At 36.9% G+C, this 18658-nt stretch overlaps 1 long non-coding RNA gene across 2 annotated transcripts in view; it reads left to right on the forward strand.

Moving 5' to 3' along the window:
- Window positions 1–18658, forward strand: part of LOC115514110 — a 352463-nt gene that overhangs the window by 88155 nt on the left and 245650 nt on the right. For both annotated transcript variants that reach the window (XR_004343642.1, XR_003968879.1), the window contains exon 4: window positions 7284–7441. This is a non-coding gene — a long non-coding RNA (uncharacterized LOC115514110). The remainder of the gene's footprint in view (window positions 1–7283; window positions 7442–18658) is intronic.

Here is an 18658-nt window from a genome sequence, read left to right on the forward strand (position 1 = left end):
TAGGAAAAACAGATTTCCTTTTTGTTCATGCCAGAAAAGTCACTCAGCTGTTGAATGGGAAGATTTCAAGATACTCCAGTTCAGAAGTTCTCATACTTGGCTGCATATTAAAATCATATTAAAATCTTTAGAAATCCTAATGCCCAGGCACATCTCATAACAAGTAAATCAGAATTTCTAGGAGTAGGACCCAAGGTTTTTTTTTTTTTTTAAACTTCTTAGTTATGCAACCAAAGATCTCTATGTTATGACAACTAAAAACCATACTTTTTTTCTTTCCTTTTAAAGATAGATACTTACTATGAGGCTTTACTATTAGATCCCTATAGCATCCATGGTATGGCTTAAAATAGTATGGTCCTCAAAGCTTTGAACCTTAAATGAGGATTCCTGGGTCATGAGTGTGACCCATCATTCTGTTAGATTGGTCTTATGGATACTGCTTGAGTTATGTCTTCTTTTTGTTGCTAATAGCAACAGCACCAACTGTTTCAAGTTTAGGCCAAAAATAATGTCATAAAAATAGATTATTTTGAAAAAACACAAAAATATATACCCACAGGGGCTTTTAAGAATTACCAATTCGTGGATAAAACTGCAAAAAAAAAATGCAGTTAAAAACCACCAATTACTTAAACATCTGGATATTTATGACATTATTTATAAACATAATACTCAGATTTTTCATTGAACTTTTTATCATTTCATGGATGTGAGGCTTTAAATTTTCTATCATTGATTCATATTTTTGTTCATATATAAAACAAAACCTGAAGAGGGGATGATTAGGAAACTTCAAAAGGCAAACTATTCCTGGTGGATAATGTATTTCTTGGAAGCCTAGTTACTCCTGTTGGTTATTATAATTCAGTTTCAGGAACTGCTGAGAGACTAGAATCTTATCCAGGATTTCCAACTTGATGGTTATAAAGTTGTATGTCCCTTACTATAGACAGGTGTCATGATATGCACTGAAGTATAAAATCTCACCTGCAGTATAATGAGGTGCTGTATATATGAACCTATCATTTGAGAAAGTGATCTTGCATCACCACAGATTTAAAGGACTTGAAAGGTGGCTAGACATATGCTGTGGTAGAACATGCAACCCCTGATGGAGTATAAATTATACTGGACAGCTATCCTGTCTTCATTCATCTATTCATTTGTTTACTAAAATTATATCTTTTGAGTACCTATGTGATACCATATTTTGTAGCCTCATATTATCTATTTTGCAACATTACTACCCTTTTTTTGGAATGAGGCATGGTATCTCCTTGGCTTCAGCTAAGGGAAAATTTGACATTGGCTAATTGAAAATCTTAATGCCTATTTGCATGTTGGCATGAATTTATTTCACAGGTTGATTAACTTCTAATCAGGAAAATAAAGCTCAGGGAACTGTAAGGGGAAAAGCACAGGGTTCCTCCACCTCTCTGTGTTACATATTTACAGATTCTTCCCTTTCATGAAAACTCTTCCCCTTTTCTTATGTCCCACAATCATGCTATAATTTTTTTTTTTGCCTCTATTGCTCTTTGTTTTAAAAGAAGTGTACTATCATGGTGTTTTCATTCATTAACAATTCACTTTTAAAAATTAATTTATGGGTTTTGCAAAAATGACATATGGTCATTATAAAAAGAAATTGAAGCAATATAAAAAGAAAAAAAAATCATACTCCCAACCTTCTGGCTCCCTCAATTCACCATTATAAACATTTGAGGAGTATTACTCAGGAACTCTCTCCATGCATAAAACAATAGAAAGACAAATTTTAAAATGTTAGAAAAATGGGATCATACTATTTATGCTTTTTTAAATTACAGGTATTCAATTTTATATTTTTCTTATCACTTTTATTGAAGAATATTTCGTGTACCATAAACTACCTTCAGTCAACACATGGCTCAATGAGTTTTCATAGTTGTGTACATTCATTAAACCATCAAAAATTGATACAGCAATTTATCAACTCTAAACGATTTCTTATGCTCCTTTGCATTCCATTCCTCTCTCTGTCTCTACCCCCAAGCAACTATTGCTTTGTTTTTTTGTCACTACAGATTTATTTGCATTGTATATAAATGGAATCATAGAGTATATACTGTTCTGTGTCATTCATGAAGAGAATTTTCTAAATATAATAATGTATACATATCAATTAGATCAACGTAGTAGTGTTTTATAAGATCTGTATCTTTGCTGCTTTTTTAGACTAGTTTTTCTATAAGTTATTCAGATAAGGGTATAAAATTCTCCGTTATTACTCTAATTCTATCAGTTTTGGCTTCATATATTTTTGAGGCTCTGTTATTAGGCAATACACCTTTATGATTGCTGTGTTTTCCTAATGAATGGAATATTTTCTTATTATAAAATGTTTCTCTTTATATTTAATAGCACTGCTTGTCTTGAAGTCTACTTTTGAATTTCTCTCTGGTGTTATTTCTCTTTAGCCTGATGGATTTCCTTTAGTATTTCTTGTTGTACAGATCTAGAGGCAATCAGTTCCCTTAGAGTTTTGCTTGTTTGTTTTAAAATCTGAAAATGTCTTTATTTTACCTTAATTATTGATGAATATTTTTTGCTGGATATAGAATTCTGGATCACTAGTTTATTTTCTTTCTGTGCACTAAGGATATTATTTTATTGTTTTCCAGGCACCATGATTTCTGATGAGAACTGTGTGGCCATTTGAATCTGTATATAATGTGTCATTTTTCTCTGACCATTTTCAATATTTTCTTTTATCTTTGGTTTTTAGTAGTCTGACCCTGACATACTTAGCCATGGTGTTTTTCTAACTAATCTTGTTTGGAGTTTTCTGAACTGCATGGATATGTAAATTTATGGATTTCACCAATTTTTGCAGGTACTATTTCTACAATTTTTTTCCCAGCTCCATTCTCTATCCCTTCTCCTTCTTGGACTCTAATTACCTATATGGATATGTTTGGAATGGTCTCACAGATATCTAAAACTCTGTTCTTACTTAGTGTAATTTCTCTATATTTTTCCTCTCTCTCTTTTCTCCTTCTCTTCCTCTTTCTTCTTTTCCTCCTCCTCCACCACCCTTCCCTTCCTTCTCCTCCTCCCTTTCTACTCCTTCTCCTTCTCCTCCTTCTTTTTCTTGATTGAATGATTCTTATTGATCTTTCTTCAAGCTCACTGACTCTTTCCTCTGTTTTTCACATTCTTCTATTAGGTTCTTGGAGAAATTTTTAAATTTCAAATATCGTGTTTTTCAGTTTTAAAATTTTCCATTTAGATCTTTTAACCATTTCTGATTTCTTCTTAATTTTCCTATCTTTTCACTATGAGACTATGTTCCTTTACCCCACTGAGCAAAACTGTAATAGTTGTTTTGCATTTCTTGCCTGATAATTCCAACGTCTGGGTCATCTCAGAGTTGACATTTTTTTTTTTCCTTTTCAGAGTTGACATTTCTTGATTGTCTTTTTCCTTGGCAAGGGGTCATACTTTCTTGTATGGTGAATAATTTTGTATTGTGAATATTATATTATGTAGATTCTAGATTCTGTTATACTAATTCAAATATATCAAAGTTTTTGTTTTAGTAGGCAACTGACTTGGTTAAACTCAAATTACACACTTCCATGTCTACAGTGGTTGACAGTTCAGATATCACTTCAGTCTTAATTGTAAGCTGCTTTCTGTTTGTTCCATAATGTGTGGTTCAGAGATTAGCCAGTCTTGAGCTGAACTTAAACATGGAATTTTGGATTGTGCCTCTCTGGCTCTCCCTTTTCTTAGTTTCCTTCTTGCTCTCTTTTGCTTTGAGGCCTCTTCTCCTGGTGTAAGAGAAATGGGAAGTGTCTCTATAGGAGTTTTAGCCATTTTTCTAGGTATTTAAGTTTGATTGTCTCATCATTGTTGACTCTGGCTTTTGAAAAAATTATCTTCTGTTTCACAAGTATAAATTCTCATTGTTTCTGTTTTTCCCCATCTGCTGTTTTCCCATAGTGATCCATTTTACTGTGTGCATTGCAGTTTCTGCTAGGGTTATATGACAAAACTTAGAGAGTGATTTGTGTATGCAAATGTTGTATGCAAATACACTAAAGGGTTTTCACTGGTACCAGATAGTTTTTAAGCCAATTTCTCAGAAAAGGGTTTCTGTGTTACATGGTTTGCTTTAATTCAGACTACACATGTGTGTGTCTCAGGCCTGCTTTCTCTATTTCTCACAGATAAATATTTTCTACCCATGGATCTGGGAAGTTGGCAAGCTGTCTCCCTGCTTTCCAAGTCTAGCACTTTTCCCGTCTGGCACTTTCCTAGGGCCTGGTGGGTGTAGCTTTTCTCATATCTGTTTCACCTACAGGGCAGCCCTTTCTGATTCTAGGCTGCATGTCACAAATTCAGTGCCAGCTCCCAGTGACCTTGCTAGGACAAGTGCTAGCTAGTGTCCAGCCAATTCTTTAAAAAAATTTTTTAATGTTTATTTATTTTTGAGAGAGAGAGAAAGCAGAGTGTGAGCAGGGGCATGGAGGGTCAGAGAGAGAGAGGGAGACACAGAACTCAAAGCAGGCTCCAGGCTCTGAGCTGCCAGCACAGAGCCCAACGCGGGCTCGAACTCACAGACCGTGAGATCATGACCTGAGCGGAAGTCGGGCACTCAACCAACTGAGCCACCCAGGTGCCCCCATCCAATTCTTTTGTTAAGATTTCAGATTCACCTCCCTATTACCAGTCTGACCTTTTAGTTCAGTTCGTCTACAGATTTAATTTTATAGTTGTGGGTTATTTCTTAGTGGGTATTTCACTCAGCATCTTATGCATCCATATATAACTTGAAGTCTCTTTTCTATTCTTTCCTCTATTGATGTTAATTAATGAAGTGACATTCATCCTTTTATAACCTTTTTTTTATATCTAATATTAATTTTTGTTCCCACTACTCTCCTATAGCCCCCAGTCCGGGCTCTTGCCATATCACACTGGATCAGTGCATTCAGCTATTAATTCCACTCTCTTTTGCCATTGTGTCTCTAACTCCAAACCTTCTTAGATACTGCTGTCCTAAGTTTTGTCATAAAGATTGGCTTTGATCATGTCACGTTGCTCTCCACAGAAGTATTTAATGCCTCTTCGACACCAAGTCCAAGTCCAAAGTCTTGCCAGCATAATATGACTCAAACATCTTTTAAATTCATCACTGCTCTTAGCACAGATTCTAGATTTCAGGTGAAGTTTCTCTACTCACTGTCCCCTGAGTTATGCAACTTCTTCTCACTACTACTTCACCTTTGTTCATACCGTATCCCCACTGTGGGAAAATGTGGGATGCCTGGCCCCAATTTGCATATTTTTCCAAATAATATTTTTCCTTTTAGATAAAGTTGAAGACTCTCTTCTTCCACAGATTCTTTGCTGTGATTTTAGTCTATGTAAATTCTAGTTCTATTCATTACTTTTGCAGATCTTCTGATGCTTGTCTTGGTTATTCATATTCTGTCTCTCTCTTTCTCTCTCTCTCTCTCTCTCTCTCTCTTGCTCAGTATGTAAGGTCCTTGAAAGCCAGAAAGGAGATAAGAAATATTAATGAAAATTTTATTCATAAAGTCTATTCTTTGTAGTTACAAAGTGCCTTGCACATAAGTATTTTGTGATCTAGAAAATCAGAAGGCGAATTTTGATGTGAGAAAAAGGGATTAAAAGGGACAGGAGATACAATCATAGTTGTCACTAAAATCAAGAAGAACTTGAGACACTATCTTGGGACTAAAAAGTGCTGAAAACCCCAGCCACTTGATTTTTACCTACTTCATTAGCCTTTGTGGTTGGAGCAAATCTCAGTAGCTCCATGAAGGAATTTTCATTTAAACCAAAACACAACGAAACAAACACCAAAAACCCGGGTCAATGTTTATGTAACTGATATTTTTAAGGATCATAAATTATAACTTCTTTTAAATAGCCATCACTTTTGCTAATATTATTTTCAACTTCTGTTACACGAAAGACCAAGCAAATAAATAAGTATATTATTAGAATTACATTATTTAGATAATACATTTATAAATTTTATCTACCAATTTCTAATCCTTGGTAAAACACATAGAATTTCTTGTTTGCTGAACGCTGTATTAAAAATAGCCCATGGGGCACCTGGGTGGCTCAGCCAGTTGAGCGTCCAACTTCGGTTCAGGTCATGATCCCAGTTAGTGAGTTTGAGCCCCACATTGGACTCTTTGCTGACAGTTTGGAGCCTGGAGTCTGCTTCGGATTCTGTGTCTCCCTCTCTCTCTGCCCTTCCCCTGCTCGTGTTCTCTCTCTCTCTCTGTCCTAAAAATAAATAAACATTTCAAAAATTTTTAAATAAAAAAATTGCCCAAGATTGTGACTGACCACAAGCTTAGTATTGGTGTACAGAATGATGTGGCAAATAAAAAACATTAGATTGCACTGAGGAATTCATGCTTAAGATATGGGGCAATGGCCTCATGTACCCCACTAAGGACTGTGATCCTACTGGGTGCTTTAAAAATGGTAATTGACAAATTATAGAGTATTGAGGAAAAAGTTTGATAAATGTGTTGGTAATATTCTCATCACAGAAATGGTGAAAGGAATTTAGAGAGAATTAATTTTCTCTTTTGTAGAAGAGAGAATAAGGTGACAAATGTTGTTCAAAGATACAAACAAGGACCCCTGTGGGGTCTTTATAGAGAGGTAGATTTCAGCTCAGTATGGCCGCTCTATGGCAGACATTGTGATGTTTGCCAAACATTCAGTTCCTCCCCTATATTTTCTGGTCCTTTTAAATTTAGACAGTGCTTGTATCTTATTCTGACCAATGAAATGTGAGCAGAAGAGATTGACTTCCAGTGTGTGACATTAAATGCCCTTAATTCTCCAGTTTCTCTCCACCCCATTAAAGAAATGATCCATAATGGTACCAGCCACAAAACCCTGCAGCCTTGTCACTCTGTATGCAAAGAATAACTGTGCAAGCAGACACCTCAGAAACCACTAGCACCACATCCCTTGCTCTCCATGAAGGACTTGTAGCAATATACATATTGTTCTTTTAAGCCACTGGGATTTGTTAACTGAAAATTAATATAAACCATATTTCTCAACTGTTTTTCATCAATGAGACTTTGAAGACATTTTTTCCTAGTCACTGCCCACACCTACCAACAATGACATTTTAATACCACAGACATATATGTTTCTGTACATATATTTATACAAGAATAGTAAGATTTTGGAGGCTCCCCCTTAATAATCATTCTTCTCTCCCCTAACAGAGTGTGCAAGATATAACCTTGTATCTTGGATAGTTCAGCAATGGAGTGGATATCTTTGAGATGAACTTCTTGTAACAGGAAATGTTCATTCAGATGCCAGAAGGACATCAGCCAAAGACACTTAAATGGATGCTTTTTAGTGTAGGAGCCTGAACTAGGTAAATTCTTGTGTTCTTTAAAACTCTTATATGACTTCTTCCTTGTTCCTATATTTTCCTCTGGCTTCTCTTATTATAAGCTACATAGTTCTTAATGTTTCTACATTATGTCTTCTTTTTTCCTGTGCTTTGCAATTATAAGTTTTTTTTATGAAGCGACTATTTTTCCCTCTGTGCATAACTACTTCAGTCTCAAGGTTCACTTTTAACTCATTTATATAAATTCCAGATGTGTTATTCCAGCACTGACCTCTCATTTGAACTCTAATTCCATATCTTCAGGTGTTCAAAATGTCTCTGCTTAGGTGTCTAGTTACTGCACAATGCCCTCACCTATTATGGGAGCCCCAGTTTCCCTCCCAACTCACTGAGATTCACTGAAGCCATGATCCAGTAGTCTAGCATGAGTGTGGTGTTATGAGTCAAGAAAAACATTTCATTGGTCAAAAGTATTTCCTAATGGTTGGAATAATTTTCTTTTGGTCATTAAACATAATGAAATATGTACCATTGCACATAAATGCTTTTGAAAATCCTGTTTTTTCCCTCCTCTCATCTACTTTGCCTCAACTCTGTGCAGTTACTCCCAAATATTTCTTTCCCCAAAAAGTCCTTCATCAGGCTCTAGGTCACACACTAATCTCTCCTCTCCTACTTCTGCATTACAAAAGTCTAAATTACTCTTTAACAATAAAATATCCCTCCCTGGAGAATGTGGAAGAGAGAGAGCCTGAACATTCACTGCTAGAAATCTCTTAATCAAGGAGGGGTGGGGGAAAAGATGGGAACACATATATGTAAATCTTGCCATTTCACATTACTTATTTCTGTCACCTGCTGTTGACAGAGTCTGGTCCTATAATCTAAGAGTCTTTTTAAGCTCTATTTTTTATTAAACTCCTGGTGGACACCTGTTGGGGTGTCTGCCTAGCACATAAGGACTTCCTTGTCTGCTTCCCTCCATCACACTGATGGACTCTTGTTAGCCCATTTTATATGACATAATCATACAGGCCCTGGTCACAGACAATTAGAATCAGATTCAAACTGATCAGAATCCTTTTCCAGGGAATAGTAAAATATGATTGAGATGCTCTGTCTTGCCAACTGGATCTATAACTTGTAAGCTCAAAACTGTTTGTACTGGCAGATGGTAAGAGGAAACACCCATACCTCTACAGAACCTCCAGACCTCCAGACCTCTGCAGAAAGGGCCAAATAGGAGGTCCCATACACTTGGGGTGTGTAATATTGTGATCTATAATATGAAATATATGTTTATTTTTCATACTTATTTCTGGCACAGAGCATACAAAACTTGGAATTCCTTGAGTGATGAGAGCAATAAAAGTATCTTGATAATCATAACAAACCCCTTTTAATCATACCTGGACTTATGTTAATGAGGTGACTTTTGAGAAGCACAAAAAGATGGTGGCTGGTTGCCAGGGAAACCAACCTTGTGTTTGGAAGTTTGGAGCTTCAGCCCCATTCCCTGTCTTCCCAGGAAGGGAGGGAGCTAGAGGTTAAATCATGGCGAATGGCCATTGATTTACTGATTTATGCCTATGTAGTGACCCCTCTATAAAAACCCAAAAGGAGAGGATTCAGAGAACTTCTGAGTTGGTGAACATGTGGAGATTTGGGGAGAGTGTTACACCTGGATAGGGCATGGAAGATCTGTTCCTGAGTTATATCCTTTTATAAAACTGCTAATCTAGTGAGTGAAATGTTTCTGAGTTTTATGAGCCATTCTGCTAAATTAGTTGAACTCAAGGAGGGGAGTCATCAGAACCTCCAATCTATAGGTGGTGAGTCAGAAGCACAGGTGATAATCTGGGGTTACAACTGGTATCTGAAGTGGGGTGTGAGGGGCAGTGTTGTGGAACTGAACCCTTTAATCTATGGGTAATCTGTGGGATCTGATGCTGTCTCCAGGTAGATAGTGTCAGATTGAGTTGAATTGTAGGACACCTTGCTGGTATTGGAGAATTGCTTGGTAGTATGGGTAAAACCTACATATTGGAATGGGTTCAGGTTCAGAATGAGACTGTCCTTTCATGGGCTTTGGGCCGCATTTACAGAATTTAGGGGTAAACTCAGGTACTCATTGCAGACATCTCCCTCTATAGTCTATGCCTCTATCAGCAGTGGTCAAGTGGAAGGCCTAATAATCTGGATTGTCCTTCCTTTCCTCTCATAAAGACTCACAGCTTTGGGACACCTGGGTGGCTCAGTCTGTTGGGCAACCAACTTCACTCAGGTCATGATCTCACAGATCGTGAGTTTGAGCCCCACATTAGGCTCTGTGCTGACAGCTCAGAGCCTGGAGCCTGCTTCGGATTCTGTGTCTCCCTGTATCTCTGTCCCTCTCCCACTCACGTTCTCTCTCTCTCCTTCAAGAGTAAATAAACATTAAAAAAATAAAATAAAAAAAAAAAGACTCACAGCTTTGATGGGACCATCAGGAAAAATCTTATTATCTTGGCCTATATTCCACTGTTTATGTCAACCACCACCAGAAGCTCCTATGGCTCTGTACCTCCCTTTCTAACTCCATGTCCTACCTCCTCTCAATATCTAAAACCCTTCCTCCATGCCCTATAGAACTCTTGGTTGGTAATCACTATAAATCTATGTCCCCAACCTATTTTCTGAATGTTCTCTTATTCTTGTTCCGACACCTGGTTCTCCCCTGAGGACATGTTTTCTTTCATAGTCCTCATGCTCCAGGTCTGGGAGGGAGAATAGATATCCTTCTTGCTCCTTATTGCTACTTCCTGACCCTTGATCTTCTCTCTTTCCTAGAAATTTTGGTACTGAATTTCCCATCATGTTCTACTTTCCACTCCTGCAGTCATTGACCAAACTCTGGGTCATGCTCCTCCTTTTGTAAAAGACCTTAGCTTCTGAATCACTGCCCTTTTCCAGAACATACTCCTCTTATACTCCTTGCTAATTTCAAAATCCCAACTCCATGGCCTTTCAGAAAACTGACCTCTTCATTAATAAAATACCTTTTTCTAAGTCTTAGTTTTCTCTTATCAGTAAAATAGATATAATAATGACTTCTTTTCAGGGTTGTTCTAAGAATTACTAAGTAATGTTGAAAAAGCACACTGAGTAAAAGCCACCTGGAGTCAAATCTGAATACAATACAATCTGAATACAATATCAAAATGGTTCTTTTGATAATCTCTATTTAGTTTGGAAACTATGCCTTACATTCAATCTCATGCAGAAGCCTAAAATGCATAAAAGTGGAGCTGCTTTGTTGAAATGGGGTGGGGGTGGGGTGAAAATGGGAAATTCTAGGAGTACAACCAGCTCAGCCTGGAAGTGCCAGCACAGAATTTCTAGGGCTTGACCCAGAACACTTTGAAACCGCTGAACTACAAGCCATTTTATCCTTTATCTTTTCTATGTATGACGTACATATCAGTGGAAATCATTTACCCAAAAAATGTACTTTAGTGCTTCATAAACATGTTTTCGCAAGAGGAAAGCTTAACATTTATTCCTTGGCTATCACCAATAGTTAATAAGTGAAAGCTGGTCATGTGATAGACTTTTGGTATTTTTAAAAAACTTTTAGAGATGATAATATATTTAAGTTTTCTTTCCATAAACTTTGAAACAATCTTTAGAGATTAGTGCTTGGAAATGTTTGTCTCTTTTGAATGGTTATACTTCCTCTTGTTGGATGATCATTATGTAATATATTACGCTTTGCTTTTGCCTTGCCGGCAAAATCTGTACTAGCTGCTCTTTGCCCTTTTTTTCCCCTGCTATAGCTATCTCAATATCTCCTTTATTAGATTATAATATTTTATCCTGATAATTATAATAGCATATATATGTATATAAATTGCGAACACCTTCAATTCCTTTTGGCAATAGAAAACATCTGGATAAAAATTAACATGATCTGAATAATGATGTGTAACTATACAACAACCATAACTCAATTTTGTTATATATTTACATTTTTAACTATTTGCACACATTTAAATTTCAGCAGGTGAAACTATTGCTTCAAATTTTTTTTTTAATGTTTATTTATTTTTGAGAGAGAGAGAGAGAGGGAGACAGAGTGTGAGCAGGGGAGGGACAGAGAGGGGGGAGGCACAGAATCTGGAGCAGGCTCCAGGCTCTGAGCTGTCAGCACAGAGCCCGTTGTGGGGGTCTGAATTCACAAACTGCGAGATCATGACCCCAGCCAATGTTGAACCGACTGAGCACCCGGCACCACTATTGCTTAAATTATTTTATAGCCTTTTAGAGGGAGGTACTCACTGAATCAATTGCATATCCTTAGAAATTACAGAAAGCCTAATGTTTTTTACAAAAATGCTACACTTGGTCAGTCAACAAAGTGACATTTTGATAAGAGAAGAGAAGGGGAACAGGTTAGATCTATTCTGTTCACTTCGGAGTAATATTATTTTATTTTAGAATGTTTGAAAACAGGTTCTAGTTTTGTAATGCTTAATGTTCATTTCAAGAAAAAAAGAGTAAATGTTAACTTTTAGGACAAAGTGCTAACAAGCAACAATCAAAACATATTATTATTAGATCGGTTAGAAACTATAAATTCTCATAACTGACAATTTGCTGCTAACATGCAGTACACTGTAACACAAATTAGTAGTATTATAGAATAATTTTATATGAATCTGTCTTTTGGTAGATTTATTTTAAATGGTTCATTTAAAAAATACGATTATGTAATGGATAGCTTTAATTTAAACAAATTGCTATGTAACCATTACTCTAAACACATTTCCCTTTCCAAAAATATTCATAGCAAAACCAAAAAAAAAAAGTATAGAATTTTTTAAAAGATGGGCACTGAAGTTTGAATTTTAAGAACAAAAAGAAAAAAAGAAAAAAATTAAGTTTGACAAACAGAAATAGACATCTAGGAGAAAAATTCAACACCTGAAAACAGATTGGACTATAAAAACTGTCATTAGTAATGGATTGTTACTCAGCAACATAGTATGGCACAACAATAACGAACTTAACACCTCCATCAATAAATAGAGAAAAAAATATTTTGCTTTAAATGAGAAAGCAGAGGAGAAAACTTGACCTTTTGTATTTATTTGAGTAAATGTATATTTGGCACATTTCCAGAAAGACTTTGGGTGGGAGAAAATAATTACAAAGAGGCCTATGTTTAAATATCATGGTTGTGACACACACTGACAAACACCAGGCCATCTAGCTTGTCACTCTCCCAGCTGAAAAAAACAAAGCAGAGACGTGAAGGAAGAGTGGCATGTCCGTCAGAACGCACAATTTTCTGGCTTTTGTCACTGTGTCACACATTGTATTTCTTTTAAGATTTGCTTTTATATTTTATACAAACCTCTCACAGATCTGGGGCCTGTGACAAGCAGTCTAGAAAATAAAAAAATAAAAACAAAGACAGTGGGGAAATTCTAAAATGTATCCTTTAATCAATCATATTAGGTGATGTGAGACGTGTCAGTGTGGGCAGCATGCTAATGTTGCTGTTAGGGAGACAGAGGAGCTGAAGACTCCAACCTTTAATCAGCTACACTTTCACGTTTTTGACCTGTCTGAAGTCAGAGCTGAATTTTTACAGTTTACTTCTATCTCAATATTTCCACCATCGTTAACTGGAAAAAGAGTGAGAAACACCAGGTAAAGCATTTCAAAAAAACCTACAGTACAAAAAAGCGTGTTTGTCCATTTTGCCAAGTGTTTTTCCAAATATGCTAGGAAAGATTGTCTGACCCAGAGCAGTATGACTTTGTCACTGAACATCAAAGGGTAGAAGTGTCTGCTCTGGAAATGACATCAACCATCACTGAAACACTTTTCAGATTTGATTGTTCTAATGCTCCTTCTCTAGCATAAAGACACTAATCCATCTGATGAATATGAGCCTCAGAACTTCTCTGGAATTTTTTAGAAATAGGGGATCTCCTTCTTCTGGCTTTGCTGGACTGTTGGATGTAAAGCCCAGATCTGCTGGTCACTATTTTTGCCAGTGCATGGGAGAAACCTATCTGCATATTTAGCATAGAGTGCTGTGTACACAGTCAGCACTTAATATATACCCAACTGAACATTCCTGGACTTTGACCTAGGAAGCTGTGAATTGCCTGTCGGTGACCTAAGGGCCTCAGACAAATCACCTGCAATAACCGCAGCAGTTATGACCATACTGACAAGTGACAGAAGCAAACTCGAACTGACCTAGGGCGTTTACTCTCTCATGGTTCTGAAGACCACAGATATTGGCAGCCAGAGACCAGATCCATGTCGGAAGATGCTGTTATCAGCAACTTCTTTTTTTGTATCTTTTGGTTCTGCTTTCCTGTGTTTCCCTCTTCATCAGAAGAGCTGTCTTACAGCGGGGATACTGGGGCAGGAAGGAGGCTGCTGGATGTCACTGACCACCAGGCACTGCAGTAGCTGGGCAACAGAGATGTCACAAGTGCCACAGGAGTTGAGGCACTCTGCTACAAAGTCCCTGGCTGGGAGGGGAGGGTTGCTGGAGGAAGCTGCTGGCTGGTAAGTGCTGCAGACGATCGTGGCCTATAAAGCTGGGCACTGAAGATGCTGTGAGCACTGCCTAAGCCTTGGGCTGAAGAAGCCACGAATGCAGCAGGAACCTGCTGAGTGAGCCTTCTGGAAGCGGGAAGTAAAACTTTTTCTCCTGAAATGTCTCTCAAGCACCCCCTCATAAAGCTTCAGGGTCAGCTGTCAGAGGAAATCATTTAAAGGGCCCACATTCATTTTCATAGGGCAGGAAAATGAGGTGAATCTGAGGCTAAGAGGCAAGAAATAGATAAGCAGCAGAGAGGCATTGCAAAGCCACATTTTTACTTTGGTGCTATAATATTATCTCAAGTGTGCACATCTTAAATTTTCTTTATTTTCCAAGTTTCTTTTCTTGTGGGATAGTGACAACATTTAATCCCACTCCTCAGGCAGTGCATCAATGATTCCAAACATCCCTTGACTAGCTGGGAAGGAAAAATTAGTGAGAGTAGCATGGGTGGATTTCAGAGACAGAGATCGAGTTTCCAGCCAATTTTTGTTTTATAAAGTAGTTTTCTCAATCACCCAAGGGAAGTTATTCATACTTTGCCATTAGGAAAATTGATTCTCAAAAGGTTAATAACCATTGCCATATGTTTATCTCAGCACATGGTGAAGGTTTATTATTATATATTTAAGCTTGGGGACATCAAAACAATGATTCATAAACATCCAAAAAAAGTTTTTAAGTATAACTTACAAGCTTAAGTGCACAACTTGATGAATTTGTATAAATTGAACCCACTTGTATCACTCATTCTCAGGACTTCATAAATAGTTAAGGTGCCAGAAATTCCTCTGAGAATCTAAAGTAAGTTGAGGTCTCTTCTTGAACATGCACAAACACGAAGAGTTTAGCTTGACGTTGCTTAGTTTTTACATAACCCTAGGCAAGATCCCCTACACAAAACACAAAATGAGTTTTTCCCTTCCTATTGGAATAGAATAATCTACCCATTACACTTTAGTTTATTAGTCCAAAGAACAGGGAAAAAATACAGTAAAGTACAAATCTCCCATGGCTTTTTAGAATCACTACATAATTTATGTGTTTTACATTTTAACTGACAATGTATATTAAATAATAAACTGGTATTAATTATATTCCCCGATTAAAAAAGTAATGGATGTTTTTAAACAATAAAGGTATCAATATATTTTTAGTTGAACACAAAATTCTCTTGGAAGGTGTGTGAAGAAATACCTTAAGTTTTCTATATGGGATTTTTTCCTCTCTTTCAATTCCACTTTAAACAACAATGTATTAATCATGATATTCTTTGGAAGGGGCTAATCACAGGTAGAAATGGTAACATTATTGAGGCTACATTTATGTTCTAAATTCTGCAAATACTTGGATGCAATTGGGCATTTCCAATTCAAGAAAGTATAGTTCATTAATCATAGTTGCTGTTAACTGGAAGTTATTACTTTGACCACCAGATGGAGCCAGTATTGTTTCAGAAATGGAGTGGATCCTGACATTTTCATTTTTCCCCAGTTTCTCAATCTAGGAGTTAAAATTTGCTTTCGAATTTGATCAGGGACTTCAGAACTACTACTATTGATTGAATCTATTCTTGTTAACTAATAGCTATTTCCATTATTTCCTATAAGCAAACACCTAAATTTGAAGGGATTGTTTTATATGACTTTTATGTCTCTTCCCAATTTAGAATTCTCTTATACATGCTGGGAATGTTTTAAGAGTAGCATTCAAATTCCATTATGCTACTTAGAAGGCATTCTTTGATATTTCATTGTTTTTTGATATTCATAATTTTGGCAGTCAATACTGATGTTATTTTATGAGAATTTAAGGCATACATTAGGGAATAAAATGGAGAGAAACAAAGATAAGATACGAAAGACTATTTTTTTGAGAGAGAAAGCATGTATGCACATGTGCAGGGGAGGTTCAGAGAGAACCTCAAGCAGATTCAACACCCAGTATGGAGCCCAACGTGGGGCTCAAAGTCACAAACCGGGAGATCATGACCTGAGCCAAAATCAAGAATTGGTGCTTAACCCACTGAGCCACCCAGGCACCTCAATACAAAAAGACTCTTAATGCTATCCATTTTGAAAGTCTATTGAATGTCAATGCAATGGAGACATCTCCACAATGTTGAGCGACTCAGTCCAAGAGAATGCAAGTTATATACTATATATATATTGGTTTCTGCTGTACCTTTGCTTTTCTCTCCTACCTTTTGTGTATAACAAATATCTGTATTCCAAGGCATTGATTCATTAATATTTTTTCAAGTTTCAACTTCACTAATTATCTGTTCACATATTCTGGACAAATCAGCATTGGTGCCAAATATGAAGTTGCTGGGTAAAAGGAAAATTGGAACTGAGAGAAAAGAAATTCCCCCAGAAATTTCCCCAAAAGAGTTAATCAAGATGAGGCCAAGGTATCATCTTAGGAAGACTGTGCGTGTGCTGGTGGCCAGGTGGTGAAAGCGCTCCGTAACCTTTCAAAGCCAGTAACTCCAGGGAATGGAATTCACACAATTAGCCTAAGCGTGTAGTGTGAGAATGGATTTGACAACATGTGAAAGGCAAGAACATGAAGCTGTAATTGATTTCACTGATAAGAGGCCAGAAGGGAAGCTGGAGGTGAACAATAGGAAAAGTTGAATGTTTGATGTTATATAAACTTAATGGGCATAGTTTGGAAACAGTGTGTTGTTTCTAGGTTACTGTCAATTACAATTTAAAAATAAAGAACGGTAGCTGTTGCTAGGATAGTATCTGAATTGAATTGGTGATGATTAGGCTAATGGAATATAATACCCATTTGGGGGGCACATTCTCTAAATGTGTAATTGGGCTATGAGCAAGAATGAAAGGGAATAAGAATACAGACTCAGGGGTGGAACTATGAGTTCTAATCCTAGTACTGTCACTTCCAAGCTGGGTTACTTCAACTCAGTGCTGTGTTTTCTCATCTGGAAAATAGAATGAAAGCAATAGTGGTGCAAGAGGTTGTTGTTAGGATTAACTGAGATGATATGCAACCTTAGTGCTCAATTTGTGATATATGCTTAATAAGCTAATGACAATAATAACTCTATTTGTTCCAGGAAATACTTGGATGACATTGAACAGCAGAGGACATCTCAGAGAAGGAGATAGGTTTATCCTAGTTACTTAGGCAAGGAAACAGCAAATGGCTAAAATTTGCCAAAGGACTAAGTGCCTCTTAGTATGACAGGAAAAAGTGTTCCATTCAGGGAATGAAGTCCCCTGGGGAAAATACTAAGAGGAGAATAGCTGTTGCCCTCCAGGACCTATATCAACTAAATGGCTTGCCTGTGAGCTCACATTCCTGTTCTTATTTACTAAGTAGGGATCCTTCAGAAATGTTGCTCAAAAAACTGGAAGGAGTGGACGAGAGTCCTTCCCACTGTACTTCTCTAAAGCCTTGTAACTTGAGAAATGCTCCAATTCTTAAGAGGGCATTTCACTGATAATAGCAGGACATTTTATTTACAGAGGAAAAAGAGACATGCAAATGTAATTATCTGCCAGAAATATAATTCTAAAAGCAAAATGTCTAAAAGTTCTTGACTTTTCCATGAGGACATTTTCATTGCTCAGCAGGTAGAAGAAGCCATTCAATAATTAGGAAACTTCAGACTTAATTTATGAACAGATGTGGTGCTATGGATAGCAAGCAATTAGATGACAAAGGACTAAGTGACAATTAGAGTAGGGTCTTGGCACTGTGGGATGTCAGCAACTCCAGCGAGGAAGGAAGACATGGAAGCCTGGCCCAGGTAGAAGGGCCCTTACCATGGTGGAATATAGGCTGATGGAAAATAATTTCTCAGGTGCTTAAGAATATGGAGTATCTCTACTTGGTTTGAAGTAGTTTTCTAAGAAATGCAAGGGACTGACAGTTTATGGTGTTTTATTGGAAAAACTAAAGTAAACTTAGGTCTTAAAAAAATTTTTTTTTCTGGCACTGTGTGAAAAGTGACTGAAAGGGGCACCAGTGCATTCGCATACTGTGACACATTCCTGTGCTTAGATCTGGTCTCCACAGAAAAACACTGGGGTTACTGGAAGGGTAGCTGATTCCGTCATAAGCAATGCAAAATTCAAAATGAGCAAACAACATCTTATTATTGCTGTAAAGCAAGGAACCTTTTCAAGGATGATGGGGGTAGTGCTAAAGAATAAGGGGCAACTTCACGAAACTCCTTTTAGCCAAGTTGTAACAGTTTGGTCAGAATTAAAGAAGTCAGTGTTTTTTTAGATAGCCTTCAAAATTCAAGAAAAGTTGATATAAAAGCCATGATAACTCTAATAGAAAGGAAAGGAAAATATAGTGGTGTGTGTTTATTGATTTTAATAAGGGAAGGAACACTTATTATGAGTATCTAGGTGTGCTATTAAATTTCTCTTTATAAAAGTATGGATACACACTTCTTCATAGTGAAAACATTTTTTTTTAATTTTATTTTAATTCCAGTAGAGTGAACATACTGTATTATAACACGTACAGTGTTATATTCATTTCAGGTGTACAATACAGTCATTCAACAATTCTATACATTACTCACTGTTCATTGTGGTAAGTGTACTCTTAATCCCCTTCACCTATTTCACCTATCCCCCCACCAC

This window comes from Lynx canadensis, chromosome B2 (genome assembly GCF_007474595.2).
Source record: "Lynx canadensis isolate LIC74 chromosome B2, mLynCan4.pri.v2, whole genome shotgun sequence".
NCBI classification, from domain to species: domain Eukaryota; kingdom Metazoa; phylum Chordata; class Mammalia; order Carnivora; family Felidae; genus Lynx; species Lynx canadensis.